The sequence below is a fragment of the Cyprinus carpio genome, chromosome B1 (genome assembly GCF_018340385.1).
Source record: "Cyprinus carpio isolate SPL01 chromosome B1, ASM1834038v1, whole genome shotgun sequence".
NCBI lineage: Eukaryota > Metazoa > Chordata > Actinopteri > Cypriniformes > Cyprinidae > Cyprinus > Cyprinus carpio.
Genome location: NC_056597.1, coordinates 13,992,105 through 14,016,207, shown reverse-complemented (window position 1 = coordinate 14,016,207; position 24,103 = coordinate 13,992,105). Strand labels below are relative to the sequence as shown.

Genomic DNA, 24,103 nt, shown 5'->3' with positions numbered 1-24,103 from the left:
AAACAACAGATCCATAACAAACACACAGAATTCCACCTCTACACACACACACGCACACACACACACACACACACACACATACGAGTGAGAGAAAGGTAAAAGAATGATACAAAACATGATTACACAGCATTAAGCAGTTTCTCATTACAGAAAGATTTTGAATAGTAACAGAATGTATAATAACAGTGAGTGTGAAAGACTGAAGCAACTCAGATATGCAGGGCCCTGTAAGATATTAATGTAAGACTGACTGAACAGAGAAAATCTATAACAAGCTGCATGTGTACTGGATCAGTAAACCACATTCAGCTGGAGAGGTTGGTGTGTAGTTGTGTTGATGAATAAACCAAAAGACTGTAGAAGAGCATTAAAGATAGAGCTAGAAATATTTACCAATAAATGAACACTATAAGTGATAATGTAATGCCAGCAAGTTATTATCACAAATAAACCCCAACAGTGATCAGGAACAAAGTGAATATTGACCTGCAGATACTAGAAATATGAAAATTAATGCTGGTATGTTTACCAGGGCAGGGACAGTACTAAAAATATACAGATTAGTGGCCATTAAATAAAATGATTTTCCATTCGGTGTGTGAATGAGCAGTATATATCAAGTATTTCAGAAATGTAATCATATAAATGTATACATTTATGTATCAATGCCAATGACTAGCAATATTTGGCCCTGTACTGGTGAAAGGAAATATAGTATTATATGATGATCACAACTTTTGGATATGAAACATCCACAAATGTAAATACAGTGCAATTCAAGGTTTAGAGAACTAAACTGTTTTTTTTTTTTTTTTTGATCAAACTTATGTTATTCCTGCTATAGCTGCCAAAATAAAATAAAATTAAAACATAGTTAAATTAAATAAAAAATGTATATTAAAAACAAAATGAGAAAAAAAGCGACAAAATTACAAAACCCAAACTAATTCAAATAATTAATTAAAAAAAAAGGTTTCTTAATTATATCACTACTAAAATAACATCATCAAAACTTCTGTAGGCTTCTGATTAATTTTCTGATTATACATTTCTTCTGATGTCAGCAATTACTTTTATTGGGCCTTAACGTTGTGTGTAGCCACGAGAGAGAGAGAAAATGGATATAAATACCTTGTTTTGCTTTCTTTCTTTCAACAGGAATTAACCCATGCGATAGTAGCTCAAGGTAACTTAAACCACACCACAGTGAATGAAACATGCTTGTGTGTTAGACTTGTTTTACCAGCTTCTCACACAGAGCAATCATAGTCCACTTCTTTCCTACTTCCTTACTGCAGGCTAATAAACCACGTCAACGTTTTTAAACCCACTTTTTCAGACTCAAGGTACCTACAGACATACCTTACTGTCTTTATTGTTTACCTGAGTTTTTTGTAGCTGGATCCAGTCCAGGTGATGAGTTTCAAGTTCAATAAAGGCAGCAGTATACAGGTCAGGTCATGTGCATAGTATTCGACATGACTGATCCTGGTCCACGTCGCATGAAATCATTCTTGAGTATGGAGAGGCCTTCAGGTCGACTCCTCAAGTCGTTCTTTGATATCCTCATTGTCTTTTTTAGTAAAATAACAAGAGAACAAACCAAGAATGCCACGTCACTTTTGAAACTAGTTAAACCTGTTTTGTTAGACTATGGCAATTGTTTGGCTATTGGCTATATGACAATATTTGCAGTACTTGTGGATATTTGAAAAATTTGATAATGTCCTGTCAGTGTTTTTATTACTTCTGAGTTTAAGATTTGGTTAACTCTTTCTAGTATCTAGAATTCTAGAATGTATTCAAAGAGTACAAAAAATGATTTTGTATGGTGTTTGTTTGAAGTATTTTTTCAAGTAAAAGTTGGCTGTCTATGAAGTAGAAACATGTTTTAAATCGATCCTACACAACTAGTGAATAGTGAAGGGATGAAAAATGAACAGAAGTAAAACTTCAACACCCATAATGCACTGGGATCAATCACATTATGTGTGAGTAGGGATACAAAAATGCGGAAGAACCATACTATAGTTTTTCACAAAAGCCCTGGAGCTGTTAAAGGGGTGGTTAACTGTTTTTTTTCTAGTCTTGATTGTGTGTTATGGGTGTGCAGTCTAAAGTGTTTATGCCTCGTTAATTTTTTAAAAAACTCATTATTTTTCACATAATTTTACCTTTATTCCACACCAATTTGTCCCTTCTCTGACAGATGCCTCGATTACTTTCCTGTTTTATGAAGTCCCTCCCTCAGAAATACGTGATGGGCCTGAGGTTTGGTCAGCTGGCTCAGTGGTGTGTGATTTGCTAAACCGCCTCTAGAGTGCGTCTGAACATCCCGCCCCTCAAGCTCAGAATGTGCTCTGGTTGTATGGTAAACAATGACATCCTCTATAATGCTTATCAATTTGAGCCCGATTGAGATGCAGAGAATATTATGAAAAGGATCGCGCAGAAACCTGTGCAGCATGAAAGTGAAAGTCGTGACATTTGTCAAGTATGGTAACCCCATACTCGAAATTGGTGCTCTGCATTTAACCCATCCAAGTGCACACACACAGCAGTGAGAAGTGAACACACACCCGAAGCAGTGGGCAGCTATATCCAGCGCCTGGGGAGCCCAACCTGAGGGTTCAGTGCCTTGCTCAGGGCACTTCAGCCATGGGGTATTGAGGGTGTAAAAGAGAGCGCTGTTCATTCACTCCCTCCCACCTACAACTCCTGCCAGCACCGAGACTGCGACCTTCTGGTTACAAGTCCAAGTCTCTAACCATTAGGCCACAGCTGCCCCATGGCTCTTAATGTTATGTTTGTTTGTTGTTGTCTCATACATTTAGATACACTGTTGTTTGTAAATGCTATTGCTTCTCTTAGCTTTTAATATACGGTTTTATTCTGATTAAAGCTTTAATACAGCACAGCAACCGTACGCGTGTCCATGTATAATGCTTTTCATTGCTATGTGAAAATAAGTGTTTAAATGGAACAGTTTGTTGGAGCTGATCTGACGATCTGAATGAGAGAGAAAGAGAGAGAGTAGAGAGCGAGAGATGCGAGCAGGACGACGCGAGGGGAGGAACAGGATTAAGAACTGCTGCTTTAGACCATTGGTTTTGAAACTTGGTGAAACCATTAGAATCGTTAGAAGACAGAATCGCAATTCATATATGAACAGATTTTTTACGTGCACCCCTAGTTTTCTCTTCCTCTTCTCTAAAGCTGCACAACATGGCCTCGTCCCCCTTGTTACATGTTCCCGGGGGCGGGGTTTATCTGGGTTTGTGACGTAATGGACGTGGGAAGAAGCTTGTTGTAGTCCCTTACCAGACATTTTGTAGGCATTAAACTGCCAGAATTTTAAAAGACGATATCGCCGTTTGCATTGAACTTTGCAGATATTGTTTATGCTCAAACAGCAACATTACACACTAACTAACGTTAAAAAAGTGAAATTGCAATCAACCACCCCTTTAAAAGTCATTTCACTTTTGCTGACAAACAAACATCTTGTTGCAAGTAAAAAATAAAAATGTACTTGTACTACTGAAATTGTAACAATACAAAGCTCATCAAGTGGACTTATTAAGTAGTTTGGTTCTAATTTAAAGTTAGGCCATTTAAATTAGGCCATAGCCAAATCATTTGAGACACAGAATGATTGACTCATGGAAAGCAAATCAGCCCAAAATTATGAGTCAATTCACTAGAAAGGCTCAAGAATCATTGATAAATTGATCTTTGCCATTTCTCACTATAAGGTGGATGTCAAAGTTTTCTGTTAAAGCAAAAGCACTTATGCTCTATTTTTTTTACACACACAAAATTTTTTTTTTACAACTTGGATTATAGTGAGCACGCTGGCTGTCTGACTGTCCATTATTGAATTAGTCACCATACTGGGATTGGAACATGTTTGGACCCCAGCCCAAGTTCTAAATACAGACTTACACAATTTTCATATTGGGTGAACTAATAGAGATGTAATAGTAATAGTGTTGTTTATGTTTATTACTCATACCTGTGGTGTGCACACATCTCTCTTTTATTAGGCCATACAGGGTAACAAAAGACTGAACACGTCCAGAGAGAGAAGGAATAGTGTGTACCATTCCATCTCAGTGAAGGGAGAGGCCATCTGCTTCGGTTGAACGAATAAACACAAACTCAGTGCAAAATCAGAGCATCACTGATACTTCAGCACCACTGCAGCAGAAATACTATAGCAACACTGGCATATTATCAAAATAACACAACTGACACATCATCTGAGCTCATCAAACTACACAGATCTAAATTAGTGACACCACAACAACAAAACACTCCAGCACCTGTACGTGTTCGGATCACAACAACACATGACCAGGGACGTAAACACACATATTTAGTTAGAAAACCAATTACTTACATGTACTATCAAACATACAGGTGTCAAGTCTTTGGTGCTGTACATTACTTTTTATTTGGTTGTGCGTGTGCACCAGTTTATATACAGGTGATACTGTAATATGATGAGGGGGTAACTGCAATGAGTGGCTTGTATTGCATGGTGAGAGTAACAATGGTTGTACCCTGGATACCAAATACAAATGCAAGTAGAGGTTAAACTCAGCAAATCCCAGCCTGACTGTCCCTTATCGAAATAGTCAGCATTGTCCTGTTGTGCATATAGCCTATATATTGAAAGTCCTGCAGACTGTCTCAGTGTGTCCAATTATTTCTGCCCAGACTGGACATGAAAATATCAATATCTTATCAATATCAATCTCTCGCTCTCTCTCTCTCTCTCCCCCTCTCTTTCTATGTATATATATATATAAAACCGTATATATATACAACACATATATATCTTACATAGGGGTGCATGGCCCTTGCTCTCAAACCTGCCTGTAACTTTCAATTGAACCTGGAAAACCTTGATATGTTCCCAGGAGAGAGAGAGTCTGACACCTCTGATTTAGAACCATAAAAAAGTCTGGATTATAGACCAGAATTTCTCTTTTTCAGGATCATATTGCATAATTATTAGAAGTATGTTATCATTAGAATCTGTTCAGAAAAAGTGACAAAACAGAACATTTTGGATGACCAAATGTAATGTTTTTAAATAAATCATGAAATAATTTATGTTACCTTAACTCCTTTCGAATAAAAAATCTTTGATGGATTATTTAAAGGGTTTTTTCTCTTTCATTTTTCTTTTTTGTATCTCACCAAAGGTGTATTTGACATCAGCTGCGGCCAGACTTGACAAGATCGGAGTAGGGCAGCAATCAAATTCTAACATAAGTACACTTTTGGTTTCATCCTAACTATACCAAACACAGCCAAATCTAACCCTTAGCTGGATTAATGTGTCTGATCTCTAACCTGAGAGATGTTTTGTTTTTAAGAGCCTCTTGAGGGCAGTCAGTTTAACAAATCAGTTGAAATAAACAGACAGCTTTGATGGATGATGAGAAAGAAGGTAAAAGAGAGAGAAACTGTATGCTGACATGTTGATTTGTTTGTATTTATGTGCATTTTACAATCAGGGAAACAGAGAGACAGAGTTGATGTTTTTTTTGCAGGGAGGTAGATAGAAGGCATGACAATTAGTCCCACATCTTGTTTTCCCTTTGAATTAAGTTTATTTTTCCATTTTTGAGACTTTGGTCATGTTTAGCATGAGAATCCAACTCTTTAGCAGTGTAAATAAGACAGAATGCATGAAATGGCATTATATATCTCATTTAATTTATGTGTGCTGCCAGTACATCCACTGACATGCTGCTGTGAGCGTGTAGGAAATACTGCAGCTCCACATATATGTATATACATATTTATATTAATTTTCATAATAATTAACACATTATTTTCATTACATGAAATAACCTCCATATGTGACCCTGGACCACAAAACCAGTCATAAGGGTCAATTTTTTTGAAATTGAGATTTATACATCATCTGAAAGCTAAATAAATAAGCTTTCCATTGATGTATGGTTTATTAGGTTGTTTGATAGGACAATATTTGGACAAGAGACAACTATTTGAAAATCTGGAATCTGAGGGCACAAAAAAAGAAGAAACTTGCATTTAAAGTTGTCCAAATGAAGTTCTTAGCAATGCATATTTACTAATCAAAAATTAAGTTTTGATATATTTGCGGTAGAAAATTTACTAAATATATTTATGGAACAAGATCTTTACTTAATATCCAAATTATTTTTTAGCATAAAAGAAAAATCGATAATTTTGGCCCATACAATGTATTGTTGGCTATTGCTACAAATATATCTGTGCTACTTAAGACTGCTCTTGTGGGTCCAGGGTCACATATATAGCATACCTGAAATTACCCCATATTAGATCCATACAGATGGAGCTGGCGAAGGTGGAAGGTTTCTGAAGCACTCTGCAACTGCTACAGCAAGCACTAGCCGAGAGTTTAGAAAAATGTTGCTCAATGGCTGCCGATGCAAGTAAAACCAATTGGCTGTACCTTTTGAATAATGATGTGATTAAATCAGAGTATATCATCTAGAGTTTCATGGCAGAACTTTATATGTACACACATACATACACACACACACACGCTGAGAAAGTATATAAGTATATAATAGCTCTCCCCAACTGTTTTTTATAAATAAAGCATTTAACAGTTCAAATGTTACAAGCTGGTTTGTTTAGTCCAGTGTGTGTATGGTGTGAGTGTGTGTTCCAGTAGCTGAGGTTGTGTGCAGCCCCTGGGGTTGTAAGCTGATTAGCTGGCTGCTCCATCCCACGCTGCTCCTGGAGGGAGGAGGAGATTTGGAGCTAAAATAACCCCTAAGTCTTCTCAGCAACATGTTTACAGGTCAGGTTAACAGACACACACACACACATTCACAAAGTGAGGCATCACTGCAGCTCTCAGGTGGAGTAGAATTTTAAATGAGCGCTTTCTTTCTGTCTCTCTCCTTCCCTGTCACAAATCACACAGGTAGAACGAGAGAGGTTGGCTTCAGCTTTTTGTGGGATGTGACGACGAGCTCTGCAGCTGAAGTCTATGATCTTAACCAGGATACTTAACCTAATTTTCATGCATGTGTCTGTAGGAGTGTGCGTACGAGCTCTGGAACGGGTCTTATTCTTTGTTTCCATGCCGACCCTCAGGATGGTGTGAGTGTGTTGTCTTTGGTGGGCTGAAAGCAGCGAGGTATCCCTCCCGCAGTCCTGAGCACTGCTAGCATGCCTGTGCATCAGATATCCGTTGTGCCCATCGCCAAGGAGAGATGCCAACAGTTCCAGCCGGGAATAGAGACACAAGAGTAAAAGAGAATGAGGCAAGTACAAAGATTTAACACAGAGAATCTGTGATATATGTGGGAGTTTTTCATACAATTTTTTTTGTCTGATTGCAATTACAGTTATGTTTATGATAAAGATGTACCCATCCATGGTTTTTCCATGTGGTATAGTCTGAAAATACTTGTTAGTATTTTGATAGCTTCTGTGAAACAATAGTACATTATGGTTACTGTTGTACAGTTGTAAGTTGTGCGTATTTTCCTATAATAAGATTTCTGATATTTAGTTTGCATAAATCTGTGAGATCTACTGTAAGTGCCAACGCAAGCAAAACCTTTTCAGAAGTGAGGGTAAAAAATGACTCAGTCTTATGTAGCCTAGAGCAAGAACTGGACAGTGTTGTATTGGAAAAGAAATTGATGCTGTAAATAGACAGTGCTACATATATTTCAGCCTCTTCAGGGTCATTGACATTTCTTTCAAGTATATTTTAAATCAGACATGCTTTTCCTTGATGTATGATGCAGGATGTTTTGCAGTTCAGTTTGTTTCAGCTGTGTGAGTGTTTTGTAATATCCAGGACGTTATTTTGATGTATGATGCAGTATGGTCAAGATATTATTAGGCTCAGATGGCACATCCACACTCTGTTTGCTGACCGCTGGATGCATATCATACACAAAATATGGCTATACTCTCAGCTCCAGTCATTTTAAGGAGTAATCTCTGGATTTGCAAAATATTTTCATGTTCATGGCATTAAATCTGAAATATATTCTGTATCGGTTTAGACACTTTGTAGCATTATCCATGAGCATAATTGTATAGTTTGTTATATCTGTGAAATAATTATCCAGATCCGTAATTTATAGCCACTGAATAAACACAGATTTGTTGCAAGTATCAGAATACATATCGTTGGATTGCCCAGATTTTGACACAGTCCTATGCAAATATTAGTTTGTGTATTGTGTATACAACCTTGTTCAGCGCCCCAGTGGTCTCTCAGCAGCTAAGATGTATTTAAGAAGGTCTCGTCCCAATGACCTGAACCTTTGTGTGTGTTGGTGTTTGTGAGGGACATTTCCTCACTGTGCCCTGAACCATTCATCAACAGCATGGTCATGGTTGGATAGTACTGTAAAAACATTTAGGGTTTATCATGTCAATGAAAGAATTAAGTTTTAAAGGTGCAGTAGCCATTTTGAGTTTAAAATCATGTGTTTATCATTTGACTAGCATGAAGGACATATTAAAAGATAAATATAATACATATAAAATTAGATTTTGAATGTCCTGAATGAAATACCATGAAAACTGGGCCTGAAATGGGCAAAAATCATAATTTAAGAAGTGGGCTCCCTTAGTTCATGAGTGTGCATTTGAATTGAATTGACCGCACTGCACAGGAGGTTAAATTGAAATTTCTTGAGCAGGCTGCAGTTTTCACTTCATCATTTATGTCCAGTTTCATTCATCAGTAGCACAAACAGTTACATGAAGAAATGAATGCTTAATGTTAGGGGATTGATCCAATCCTTAACCCTATACATGATAGAAAGTAACTCTGTGATAATGATGCCTTGAAGGCACTGTAACGGAAGACACTGAGCGCGCGGAGCAAGCACTTCAGTTCTTATTTTCTTTTAGGATAGGGTCTTATTTAACAATATGAAGACTCTCAGACTCACTTTTAAGTGTGTTTGTGTGTTGTCTGAAAGAGTGGGATGTGCATTTAAGGCGTGTTCCATGTCCTTGAGTTAAAGCTGTCTGTCCAGCAGGAGTCTAATCCACCTGCGCTCTCTGCGTGGAACTGTCATATTCGATCACTCACTAACACACATACTCACACACACATGCACATTCACTTGGCACCATGATGGGTACTAATTGGGCTTACCCTGGAGGATTGTCCTGGAAAACATTGATCTTTTAAAACTGGATGCCACATACACTTCAAGACACCAACAAAATTTGAAGTGTATTAGTTATGATAAATTATAGTGTTATTCAAAATTTGGGGGTCGTTAAGATTTTAGATCTTTAAAAGGACACATTAAATTGTTCAAAAGTGTCAATGAAGACATTTATGCAATAATATAAATAATTACAAACAAATTCTATTTTAAATAATATTGTTCTTTTGAACATTATATTTCATTCAAATAATCCCGGATGGCTACTGAAAAATCAGCTTTGCCATCACAGGAATCAATTTCATTTTAAATATATTGATTTAGTATCTATCTATCTATCTAATCTATCTATCTATCTATCTATCTATCTATCTATCTATCTATCTATCTATCTATCTATCTATCCTATCTATCTATCTATCTATCTATCTATCTATCTATCTATCTATCTATCTATCCATCCATCCATCCATCCATCCATTGTTCAATCAATCATTCCATCCATCCATCCATCTATATCTATCTATATCTCTGTCTGTCCTGTCTGTCTGTCTGTCTGTCTGTCTATTTCTGTCTATCCTTCTATCTTCATCTTCTATCTTCATGGCCAGAACACTGTCAGTCTGCTCATTTGTGTGTGTGTGTGTGTGTGTGTGTTAGCTATCTGATGCTATCACAGATGATGTAGTGAGCGTTGTATGTTCATAACAAAATTGGAGATTATGTGTGTAGTGGTTGTTAATCTATACTGAATTTGCATGCATGTGGACTGGTTAATTAGTTTCAGTGTTGTTGCTCTGTTTATATTGTGATTGGTGAATGCATGGAGATTAATACATAGATTCCACCACATTAAGTTTTTCATACGCAGGCACTTCTGCATTTTGCAGGTGATACATGAAACAAAATTTCAAATTAAACAGATTAATGGCCCCAGTGGTTATTTTAGCTATACTGATCATCTAGTTTCACTGAGTTTATTACAGTATATAATGATGAGCTTTTTCTACAAAAAGAATCTGCTCTCAACTTCTATTCAAAGAGGTCTCCTTGTTGACCATTCCAAATGCTGTACCAGCAGGATATAGCATCTATATATTACTCTATCATATAGATAGATGTTTGTGATTCCGTGTGAGAAGTAGTTTTGTTGACCAGGTGTATCCCATCAGCACATTATCCTATAATGCACCTGTGTCTATAGTTAGCTTTTGAATGGCAGCCAGTGCTTTAATCTTGGTCGGTGATTGCCTGATTGCAGGCACACTGTCTCTTAAACAAACACAAATCACAAGGGATGGTCACCATTGTATGTGCACCTGCATACATAAGTGTGTATGAATTCAACACTGACAGGTTTATCTATCATATAAAAGCTGCTCTGAAGCAGAATGCTGAGTCCAGACTCTTGTAATTGTACTAAGCAGAACTTCAGATGGCACAGCTAGAAAACGCTACCTCAGACATCAGAAAAAGGGTAGGATCCTACTCAGAAACTGTGTGAAGCCAGTCTGTGCATCTAAATGAATGCACAAACCAGAGACAGGCATCCACTCACAGATTATACCTCAGAGAAGAAGCTAAAGCTAATCCCGCCCAGCCTAGACACGACATAAACATGCATGTGTGAGCTCTTGCATGCATCAGCCCTTCAGAGCAAGCAGAGGGTGCTTGGCAGATTGGTAGCCTCATAGAAACAATACAGGGGGAATTTATGGGTAAGATGACTGTCAGTTTTTGATCTTTCTGCTTGTAATTATTCTACATTTTTGTTTTGTGATTGTGCCTGTAATGGGGATGGGTTTTGTATCAGTCTTCCGCCAGATGCAGCACGTTTCTGCCACACTACTGAAACTAACTATACAAAGTATCTATAGCATGGTCTTGTTCAATTTATCTTGTCAGATTAAACTGCGCGCTCTGACAGACATTGTATTACCCCCCCATTTCTCACATAGCTCAGAATATCTCCTTTTTCTACTCCTTCATAATTTTGGGGGTTCAAATTGTATTTTTTTATTTACTCAATTAACACGTCTATGTAGCTGTGACACTTAATAATTGATGAACACTAATAACAAGTGCAAAACACATCATTTTTTTGAAACAAAAATCTATTGTAGAAAGCCGGTGTCTTGGAATTGTCTTCTAAGTTCTATTCTGACATTTTTGTCAAAAGGGCAGTTATTCACAATATTCTTCTTCTGTGACAACGTAATTCACATAATGGATGTTGTCTTTTTGTAAGCTGTGTACACTTTTTAGGCCCTTTTTTTTAAAACAGCAACAAAATGGTTCAGAATCTCTCCGTCAACACTCTTATGTGAACGGCAAAAAACGCTTGTGCGAACTCAATATTTTCAAAAACGGCTCAGGAATGCAGATAGCACCTTATAATATCCATGTGTGCAAAGTGTATTCACTGTCAATTTTTTGATCAAAGAAACCTGAACAAATCATCTGGTTTCCCCACAAAATATACGCCACACTACTGATTCCAACACTGGAAACAGTAAGAAATTTTTCCTGGTGTACCAAATCAGCATATTAAAAATATGACAATTCAGCTTAGTGTCACGGAATTTTTAATATTCTTTCACCCTATTATTGTTTTTGCAGTATTTTTGTTCAAATTAATGACAGCATCAATGAGCATTAAGAGACTCTTTCAACACTATTGTCTGACTCCAAACCTTGAAATGGTGGGTTACAAAATAGTGTAACTGGGTTTACGCGTTTATATCGTGTTGCAAAAATGTTAAACTACCCTTTATTTATCTATCCTATCAAATTTGGACTATAAGGCATTAAGGTATTAAGAACATCAAATAAATGATGAATTAATGTAACGCTGCCTTGATCTGTGAAAATCGAAAAGAGCTATACCAATAACCTCAAATTTAACTATATTGATTGAAATTGCTTTCTGTTATGCTGTATATGCTCGTTAATGAGACTAAATAAAAATTATTACTGACTAATAAAAGTACATTTTGTCAATGGTCAAATTTTTCATAAGTGTTTCAGTATGGTGAAAACAGGACCTTAAAAGGAGTAGTGTTTTAGAAAACAGAGATGTGCCGAGTCTTTTTCTTAACTTAAAAAAGTACTACCTTTTTAACAAGTACACTGTTCAATGAAAAGTGCCAGCAGTATTTACTTGTCCTGTTGATCCAAAATGACTTTATATGTACCTTTTAAGGCTGTGTTTGTGTGCCTGGTGTGCCCCCGTGTGTGTTTTGAAAGGTGACCCTTACTCTACAACCCCCCATAGTAGTACCCTTTTACATTATCAGATTTCGCGAAATTTTGTCAGATACAAACACAAGAGTGGGTGCCTGACCCCTTTGCACCCGCTTTGCATCTTAGAACACTGACTTGATCTTTGACCTAAACTAGAATTACAAGTCAAGGCTAGTCATCATGTATATGTGTATTAGGACTTTCTATGTGCCAGCAACTAGACATTTCGAAATGTTCTAGATTCATTTATGGCGTCAGCACTATCAGTGACCTGGATTCAGGTAAATTATTCAAATTCCAGATAGGAAAAGGTTTAGGAGAAAGTAGTCCTTTGATGCTAATGTGTGGTTAGCTTGGTTCTCAGATGTAGAAGAAATAAAAAATCCAAAATGACCACAGCTTAATGCTCCCCTTTTTCAAAGCTTCATTGAGATTTATATTAAGATATATTTGCTAAATAGAGCTCTGTGATAAGCAACCATATATATATTATTTTGAATACAACAGAAAATCAAATCAAACAGTCGAAAGAACTGTGATGCTGTTTTACAGAGCAGACTGCATTGATAATGAGAAAATATCAATAAGTGTTGTCAGAGTATAGAAATTCTAGACTAGATGAATGAGCACTATTTTTTCCAACGATGAAGTCATGTTATCATTCAGTACAGAAGCTGTGAAGACTGGAAAGCTTTTATGTAGAAAATGAATCCATAAAATGCATTACACACCATAGCAAGTGTTATTTGCTCAGAGGCTGCTCCTTCATAGTATCATTGTTATTTCAGATGGTTCTCCACTAATGTCTTAGGAAAAATAAAAACTGACACATATAAGAGACAACTGTTGACCGAGTAGAAATATAGAACTATAATGAACGTACAATTTGATGAGAAATTTCAATTTCATGTGAGTGCAAACATGATTATCATATGTGTCTTAAGTGTCAATTTTTCAAAATTGAGATTTATACAGCATCCGAAAGCTGAATAAACAAGCTTTCCATTGATGTATGGTTTATTAGGATCGGACAATATTTGGCCGAGATACATCTATTTGAATATCTTGAATCTCAGGGTGCAAAAAAAAGTTGTCCAAATGAATTCTTAGCAATGCATATTACTAATCAGAAATTAAGTTTTGATATATTTACAGTAGGAGATTTACAAAATATCTTCATGGAACATGTTCTTTACTTAATATCCTAATGATTTTTGGCATGAAAAAAAATCGATCATTTTGACCCATACAATGTTTTTTTGGCCATTGCTAAAAATATAAATTCCCAGCTGACTTAAGACTGGTTTTTGTGGTCCAGAGATGGGTTTTGTGGTCCAGGGTCACATATGGTACTGATTTATAATAATAATAAAATGTTTTGTTTAGTATTTTTTTTTTTTTTGGATGAGGTTGCAGTTGCATGTTGATGCTGAATGATACACTGTGGGTGTTTAAAATATTAATGAGCTGATCAGATGTTGGTGTATCAATAATTCAGGGTGATATAGTGTCGCTTCAGGAGAGAGAGAGAACAGAGCTCAGTACTGCTCTTACTATCTGCAGTTACACAACATATACATTTTTTAGTATTTATCAGCTAGGTCTATTGTTAAAAATATAACAATAAAAAAATTGTAACAATATCAAGTTCTATGTGTGTGCTTCGCAACAGACTACCTTATAGGAAATTTGGGGTTCTCAAACTGATGTGATCCCAAGGAGGAGTCATTTGTGATGTGTGCTATTGTATGGTAGCTTTGAAGGATGGACCCGATCGACGCAGCCGCATACCCGTGTAAGGCTGCGCATAACATCGCAACCAAGAAAGCAACAAGAAGGCTATTCCGAACTCTGCCTGGAGCGATGTATGGCAGAAGGTCGGGGAACACTCAAACGTGGCAGATCCCATTGTAATACAGATCGGTCTTTCACAACACGCCTGGCAAACAAGAAGAATTAGCTATTAAAAAACATCATCAGAAGGTTAACATTCCCTTTTGTGATCATTGTATTTTTCATATTTGATTGCGAAATCATTGTAACTAAACCAGAAATGTGTGTAGAACAAAAGAGGCTAGCTTTTGTTTATTGGATGTTTTTTAGAACAATTGAGGACCGTTTTATTGTGCAGGTATTGTTCAAAAGTGTAGTAAACATAAATTTTCACAGCTGTTTACTGTAAATGTGATTTCTATTCAAATAAAAGTTATCAAAGAACCCAAAAAAGTATCCAGCCGTTTCCACAAAAAAACATGTTTAAGCAAGCATGAGCTGTTTTCAAACACTGATAATAATAAGAAATGATCTTGAATTGGGGATCATGTTACACTGAAAACTTTAAAACTAAAATAGTCAGCTTGGCACTCACCGGAATAAATTATATACTTTAAAATATATGAAAATAGAAAACAGTTTTTGTTTAAGTTGCAAGTACCTAACAGTTCACTAGTATGGTGTACAATTTCACTGTATTTTTTGATCAACAAACATCCGGGCTTGGTATAGCTATAAGCATACGCTTCTTATTTTTTCTATCCTTTTATATATTCAAATGTGTAAAAACCATATTTTCATTAAGATTGAATTTGTTTTTCCTTGTTTGTATTATGTCAAAAACAAAGTTAAATCAGTTAATATTTGATGACAAAGACATTGAAGTAAAATGGAATGTTACATTTGCAAATGCCAGCTTACACTATGATATATACATGCTATGCTCTATTCATACTGCTAAGTAAACATACATTTTATTTTTCTTAATATGATGTATTTCTGAGTGATGTGATTTCTTTTTTACATACTACATTGTGACTGTTTAAAGTGTTGAGGGGCTGCTGTACTCTAGTAGATCCAAACCTGCTGTACTCTAAGATGAGAGTTAGCTAAAAAAGTTATTTTGCTACTATTAACTTGTTTAGCAAGTTCACAAAAGAAGAGAAAGTTTTGATTAAAGATTACAAATCAAATGTTTTAATTGAGAATTCATTCAAAGATGAACTGTTCACAATCACAGTATGGCATTTGAATAAATGAAGACCCTAAGTATTCCCTCTCCTTTTTATATTGTCATCCTAACCCATATTCTTTAATAATTTCTTAAAAATAGACTTTGTGTTTATTGGTTACCTTGAACACGCATGCAAACGGGTTCCTTAGGATGCTGCTGTTATTTTAGTAATGGAATTGCTTTGTCTTTAAGCGCAGTCACATTAAGATCTGCTCAAACTGTGACAGAAAGACGCTGCTTTGAAGTCAACTATTCTCAGTTGGTTTGGTGTGTTTGATGTGAGAGAGGTGCGGTTGGACCAAAAGAGTAAGGTTTCGTAAATTGCTCTACTAGCATCATCAGTCTGAATAGCAAAAGTACCAAACAGGTTTCCATAAACCCCCCTCTCTGGCTGTTGGTCAGACAAACCAACAGACGATGGGTTATTGGTCGTTGACCTGAAGTTAGAGCAAAGTTTCAGATGGGTTCCTATAGTTGATTGTACACTTGAAGCTGGGATAGAACGAAAGTATTTTTGTAGTATAACTAAGGTATGGCTTCATTGTGTGTTGTGTGTGTGAGAGAGAGAGCATATGATTCATCTTCTTTTTTTCTTTATTGTGAGGTTCCAAACCGCCGTGGCACCTGGCGATCAGGAAGTCGATCCAGCAATATATCTAAGGTAACAACCTGCACCATCATTATTCACAAGCAAACCCTAATGACAACAAAGTGCATATTATTTTGTACTTTTGTCACCTGCTGTTTCAGGCGAGCAGTTCCACCCCAGGAGCCGTGCTGAACAGTATCTCTCAAACATCAGTTACAACAGTCCTCACAGGACATATGCCGGTGAGTCTGGTCATAGGCTGATGCTAGGGGTCACCATGATTTTGATTGGTGGTTTGCTCATCTATATGTTTGCACAATCTTATGATTTCATGGAATGAGTTGTGGAATGTCAGTGTCGTTTTTCTATGTTTAATCAGAAAATAAACCGACAGAAATTTTTGACAATGAAAGAAATGTTTAGCAGAAAATAGAGAAATTACGATACATTCAATGTAATGAGTTTTAAATAATTAGATTAAAAACAGCAAAATAGAATAATGCAGTTTATAAAACATTTGGTATTAAATTATAAATGTAATAAAAGTACAAATACAAATTAAAGCAATATAATTAATAAAAACGTTTTGTATTATATTATAAATTTAGATCAATTTAAATGACAATTCAAAATAAATAATATAATTTTAAACATTTGTATTAAATTAAGAGTGTGAAATTGAATATAACTTTATTATAAACAGTGTTTATAATAACATAATTAGACTAGAATAATATAATTTATAAAAGATTTGGTATTGAATTATAAAATTAAATTATGCATGCAAAATAGAATATATATTTATAAAACATTTCTATTATACCTTTTAAGAGTGCAATTAGAATATATACATTTTGAACACATTTTATTAAATGATTCAATTAAATTAGAATAGAATAGATTATTTATAAACCTAATTAGGGAAAGCAAAACAATAATATAATTTATGAAGAATTTTGTATTAAATTATAAAAATTAATTAGAACAGAGTAATATAATTTATAAAAACATTAATTAGGAAACAAAATAAAAAAATATAATTTGAAAAAAAAATTCTATGTTGATTATTACATTTAAATGCAATTATTTTAAAAATGAAATTAAATGCAAAATGGAAAAAATAATATAATTTATTAATCAGGTTTGTATTAAAGTAATTTTTAGAATGCGAACATTTTTTGTTTGTTTGTTTGTTTTGTATTGAAACTTTAGGACTTTAAGACTTTAATGTATGACTTTAATGTATGAATTTGATGTATGCATACCTCTAAAGGTATGTTACAAATTATTTGAATTACGTCTTGAATGTCCACATCGTCTTTCTGGTTTTTTTATCTATTAAAAATGAATGAACAGTGAATTGTAAGTAAAAATGAGGCAATGAGGGGATAAAATCCACCATTCAGTAGAAATTCACTTTATATTTGTCCATTTAAGTTTTTTACTCATCAATCATTCATGCTCCTGTTGTGTCTTCTTCATCCCTTTTGTTTTTATATGTCTGTGTGTGTATGTGTTTGTGCAGCTCTAGTGGTCTAAGCTAAACTTGAAGTAGATGGCTCAGTTCAGACTACCTCCGTCATGCCCATAACCCTGCCTCCGACTCCGCCCCCCACCGCAAAGCGGCAAGTCAAACTCCGTATACCGCCGGCGACTGGGAGAGCACCGGGACCGTTGGGTGTGCAACAGAGTGTGTATACCAAACAAGACATTCACGGTCCATAAGCAAACACACACACACTCTGACTCCTCCTCAGAGGACGAGCAGCGCGGAGAGAAGCTCGCTCCTGGATCCGCCAGAAAGCACGACGGAGACGCAGCGGCAAAAAAAAAGCCGATCAATGCAAGCACTATCCCCGTGAGGAACGGGACACCACTAAGCTCATGTCTATAAACTCAGACGAGGAACAGAAAAGAGACCAGCCACCACTGTGCAAGTCCCACAACACCAGGGCCATAAAAAGTTGTCAAAACAGGAAGGTTCGTGGGGGCCAAAGCCAGCAGTCAATCACAGAAAAAGGAATGAGCTTGGTATAATAGGATCCGAAGTGAGGGAGGAAGAACCTATTACAAAGACGTATCAGAAAGAGGTTCAGGAGATCCAGATATGTCTGTCCTGTTCCCCTTATAAATGCACTATTCCTATCAATCAAAATGGTGCCACGCAACAAGCATGCACTTGATGATGAGCTAGAGGTGTGCAGTTGAGAGAGCGTGATAGAGATGAAATGAGCGCGAAGAGGTTAAACGAACGAGAAGCTGATGATTTTTGTTTGTGCAGGATCTGTCACTGTGAAGGTGATGAGGAGTGTCCGCTCATCACCCCTTGCCACTGTACAGGAAGTTTGCGTTTTTGTGCACCAGGGCTGCCTCACCAGTGGATCAGGAGCTCCGACACACTCTGCTGTGAGTGTGGCAAATATGCCTTCATCATGGAGACACACCTCAAGCCTCTGCGCAAGTGTAACACACACATACACACGTCTCTGAACAGCTTATTAAACATCAGTTGCAGCTGTGTGTTTTTCAAGACTGGGGAAGCATATATATAATATATATATATAGAAGATATTCTGAAGAATGCTGGTAATCAAAACAGTTGATGGTTTCCCATTGACTTTCATAGTATTTCTTTCCCTACTATTGAAGTCAATGGGGACCAACAACTGTTTGGTTCTTCAAAATATCTGCTTTTGTGTTCAACATAAGAAAGAAACTTATCAGGTTTGAAACGACAATGATAACGGTTAATGATAACAAAATTTTAATTTTAAAGGTAAACTATTCCTTTAAGCGGCAGCTATTTTCAACATTGATAATAACAATGAGACATTTAAGAATATTAGAATTATTTCTGAAGGACCTTGTGACAGTAAAAACTGGAGTAATGGCTGATGAAAATTCAGGAATATATTAAAAATAAAAATATAATAAAATAAAGTTATTTTAAAGTATAATATTTCATAATATTACTGTTTTACTGTATTTGTTGATTAGCCTTGGCAAGCATGATGATTTAAAAAACCTTACCGACCCCAAACCTTTGAATGGTAGTTTAATACGTAAAATTAAATGAACAAGACTGTGATACTGTCCAATAATAATGATTATTTAATGGCTTCCGATTTGAGGCATATAATATTGGAAATAAATTAATATGGTATAAATTTGTTATTTATAGGACAGGCTTAAAATGCAAAGCTCATTTTAATACAATTTGTAACATTTTCTCCTGCTTTTTGAAGACCCCTTCCATGAGACATTTCAGAAATTCAAAATAATAATAAAATACCATTGTATTTTGAACAAAAATAATTGAAAACCACATATAAGTTCAAACAAACACTTTCCATCTCTGCTTCCGAAGCGTGATCACTCCCTACTGTGCTGTGTTTCCATAGCGACACAGTGTATGGCGTGTAAATCGCTTTTCAGTGACTTTCAATCATTTTTAAGCATATTTATAGAACACAAGCAATAATTTAAAAAAGAAAATTAGATCATTTATGCCTACAGCAAAATGATGACTGAGTTACACCACCCACACCAAATGATTAGGGGGTTGTTCAGAAAGGAGTTCTTCACTGTGAGCAATAATATTAGAGATGCTTGCCTTAGTAAACACTGCTAAAAAAATAAACTCATGGTTTATTGAGCACAGATTATTCTGAATTTGGATGTATTATTAAGGTCAGCACGCACAAAGCCTAGTGCTGCCACATTGTGGCTAAAATAATAATTACAGGAAGGGAATGCATTCATGAAGCTCTAGACCCTTGTTCCCTCTTCTTTCTTTTTTTTAGTGGGAAAAGTTACAGATGTCTACAAGCGAGCGGCGAAAGATCTTCTGTTCTGTGACTTTTCACCTGGCTGCTGTGGTGTGTGTCATCTGTTCACTCTACGTTCTGATTGACCCGCACAGCTGAAGAGATCCACCAAGGCAAGAACAATGGTAAACACACTAACACAGTAGTCTATATTTATGCATAGGTTTTAATGTTTGCAAGAGGATCCACTGTTATTAGGTCCATGGTTTAGTACAGCTGGAATGTTGTATTGAACAATCAGCAAGTGATTGTATGGTGGGGTTATGCAGTATCATGTAAAGTAGCTTTGATTAAGCTAATGTTAAGTCTTTTTTAAAAATTATTTTAGCTCTAAAGAATCATCAGGACAAAATACAAATCATATTACAAATCAAGCTAAACATATCATGATTTAAAATCATGTACACTCAAAATAAATCGGGGGGTGGGGGCAAGTTTTGTTATTGTTAACTAAAAAACAAGACTATTAAAATTATTTTTGGTCATCTAAATAAAGCTTAAACAAAATAAGATATAAATTTTAGATGAAAAACTAATGAAATTTTGCCTTGGCATCTAACTGAAATAAGTCTAAGCTAAAGTAAACATCAATTAAAATTACTAAAACTGAAACAAAAATAAATTAAAGTTATATAGAAATATAGAAAGTTAAAAATAAAAATTAATTAAGCATATAAAGTAATTTTTTAATTTATTATTAAAATTTAAAATATAAAATTAATTAAACCATTTGAAATATGAATAAATACTATAATAGATAATATAATATAAGCAATAATAAATAATACTAAAATAACACTAAATATAAAAAATCTATTTATTAGCTAGTTGCTGACATTTTAAGATCACATGATCTGCTAGGTCTTGATGTTGTAAGTAAAAAATACACACGTTTGCATTCATGTTGTTGAATGTTAAGTTGGTCAACATCTGAGACCGTTTTATTTTAATGAGACCCCAATATATTTTGCTTTTATATTTTGAATGAGGTTTTATATGTGTTTTTATGTGGTTAGTAGGTTTATTAAAATCTATTTTATTTCAAGTAACATTTTTTTTCTGGTTTTTGTTAACCCTGATCTGAGCTTAACTTATGGTTTCCTTCAAATTTACTATAATAATTTTTTCATACTTTCTTTCCAGTGCACCAAAAAATGGAATAGAAATCCAAGATGGTCCTTTTTTGGTAAATGCTCATGTAAAGAGCTGTTCAGTCATGAACATCAGTTTGTAGCTGACTTGGTAGACTATTTTACCATGGGGTCCCTATTTTTTTACACTATAGCAACTAGTAGCAGAATTTATATTTTAGGTGCAGTTTGACTGCATGTATTTTGTTCTAGAACAAAACTCATAAAGTCTCATAAACTGAAAAATATCAGCTATTTAATGTGAAGGCAGCAGCGCTTACAAATGAATGAATTCATCTAGACCAGTAAGTTTCAATATGAAGTCCAAGACAACTGGGGACAAATAAGAGCCACCAAAAAAAAAAAGACTTTACTGCAGCTTTTAATGCAATGATGTAGTAGGCTACTGCAGTGTTGGGACCGTATAGGAGTCCGTGTGGTAAGTAATTCTACTTCAGACGTAGCTGTAAGATAATATAATATAGTGCTGTAATTCCTGCCATGCTGTCAGTGCACACACGCGTTTGGTGCGTTTGTCCCCTCTCAAATGCCGTAGGGGTGCTGGATTGGCCGTTCTGGACCAAGCTCATCGTGGTGGCAGTTGGCTTTGGTGGAGGACTCATCTTCATGTACATTCAGAGTGCAAAGTCTACCCTCAGCTCGGGAGGTATGCTGAAGGCTTTCAACATGATCATCTTTGTACAGAACTGCCCCGACACCGTCCGCAAACGGAGAGACATGCTGCCCCCATCACCCAGAGTAAAAAAAAAAACGGCACGCACGGGACAGCTCCTCTCCTCAGACACAAACAAACACATGAATGGAAATGGCCCTGTTTGACAATGGATGCTTGCGGCTCTTGAATCTTCAGGAGCTCAACAGTTTATGAAATGGCCTTCTTGTGTTATTTGACCAGAAGTGTATTGTGGATTTACAATATACCCAAAGGCACTTTTTAATTTTGTATTAGAGGGTTGGGGTTAACTTACGTCTAAGTTTTATCTAGGGCAGTTAAATTATAACATTAAAGGAATAGCTTCACTACCAAAATACAGATTTTGTCATTCATTTAATCACTGCATCTGTCGTTTCCAAACCCTGTGTAATTTTCTTTCTTACGTTGAACACAAAATAAGATAATTTTGAAGAAATGCTGGTATCAAACAGTTATGGGCCACCAGTGAATTGGGTCCTAGTAGGTAGAAAACTACTATAATGTCAATTGGACTATTAACTGGTTTGATTACCAGTAGGGATTCCCTATATTGATAATTTTCCCAACTTGTTTTGGCCGATAGCCCAATGCAGATACCAAATATATATAAGTATTTTTAATTTTGGTTAGTCTTTAACAAAAACTTATGTGTTAGAATTAAATAACCAATAATAAAAGTTCGTTTATAATTGACCAGTACACTGAAGATTTGAAAATCACTATACATAACCTATATATTATCCACTGCATTTATTAAAAGGAAAGATGCAGTTGTAACTAACATTTTATTTCGGATTTAACATTTGTAAATGTCTAAAGCAAATGAGTTTGTAAAAATTCTGAAAATTCGTTTAGAGCTCATAATTAAAACAAAACATTTCACATTAATGAATAAATCTGGATATATAAAATGAATTTAGTCATGTTTCTGAGTTTGTTTTTTGTTTGTTTTTGTTCAGGAAAGCTATATCGTCTGACCTTTTAAATCCAAACATACTCGTGATTTTATAGCATCAATTTACGGCTTTATCTAATCGAACACAGTCCCCCTAAATCATTATTTGTGTATTTTGTTTTCATTTTTATTAGAAGTAGAATTTACACACTTACTGGAGCGAGGCTTAGGACCCTAGGGAGGCTGCTGCCGCTTGCTGCCCTGCATGTGCTATTACTGTTTTAAACTCGATATAAGGCCCTATATCCAAAGACTATAGAATCCCTTAAGTCTTAACAGATACTTTGCTATATCACACAACCAAACGCGTCATTCATTTACGTGGATTCTCAGTTTAAATGCAGTGGATCTTAAACATTGGATCCACTTCACCAGTCAGGCAATCTTGTCCGATATTTCGATTTCCAGATATTGGTTCCGATAATATTCGGGCATCCATAATTACAAAATTTCTTTAAAATTTCTTCTTTTATGGTCAACATAAGAAAAGAAAACTACAGTGGGTGGTGTGTGGTAGACGACAGGAGGGTGAGTAAATTGAGGACAAAATCTTAATGTGTGTGGGGTTAAACATTCTTTTTAAGTGTGAGCATTTAACTACTATACAGAAACAAGGTGGCAAAAACATGATCACACCTTATCATACCCTTGGATCCATTTCCTTAAATAGTGGAATAAGGGATTTCCCTATGGTCTGAGCCTTTAAGCTTAAAACACCTTCATGTTATTTTTTTTGCGAGTCTGCAAGTCATATCTGGGTATCATTAAATTGATTAAAAAGGCGTAAGAGACACAACAGGCAAAAACATTTTTCAAGCACTGGTCAATGTTGAGATTTTGGGCTATTTGGCTTTCCATATTGTTTTAGAATAGCGCAACATCCGAAATACACATTTAAGTGTTTATTGCACTTTCAATTAATACATATCTTTAAAGGCCTTTTTTCAAAGAGTTTTTTTTAAGAGTTACTGAGGGGTTTGTTCATTTTCTGTATTTATGAAGTATTTTCTGATTTATGAATTGATAAAAAGAGATATTCAAAACCCCCCATGTAATCTTTGACTGTGTCAACTAAATGAAACTAATTTTGAACCTGGTTTTATCTAATTGTTTAGATTTCTATTCTGTAAATTAGTGCATATTTAGCTCAATTTGTATTTTCAAACATAACATTTCAGAAACATTGTAATACAAAAACAGTTTGAAATTTTCATATAAACAATCAACGGGAAGCTTGGTGATATCTGTTAGTTGAAAGAATAGCAACCCAAAAATGAAAATTGAGTCACTCTTGGGCTATTCAACGATTTTAAAGAAATAAAGCATTACACATCTCTTGCTCAGCAGTGGATCCTCTGCAGTGAATGGGTGCCGTCAGAATGAGAGTTCAAACAGCTGGTTAAAAGTGCAGCTAAATTTCTCCAAACCTGTTTACGATGAAGTAAAAAAAAACTC

The 24,103-nt window shown here is 35.5% G+C and overlaps 1 pseudogene; it reads left to right on the top strand.

Annotated features, from left to right (window-relative positions):
- Nucleotides 1-7,206: 7,206 nt before the first annotated feature.
- On the top strand, nt 7,207-23,521 carry LOC122135749 (annotated as a pseudogene).
- The last annotated feature ends 582 nt before the right edge of the window (nt 23,522-24,103 follow it).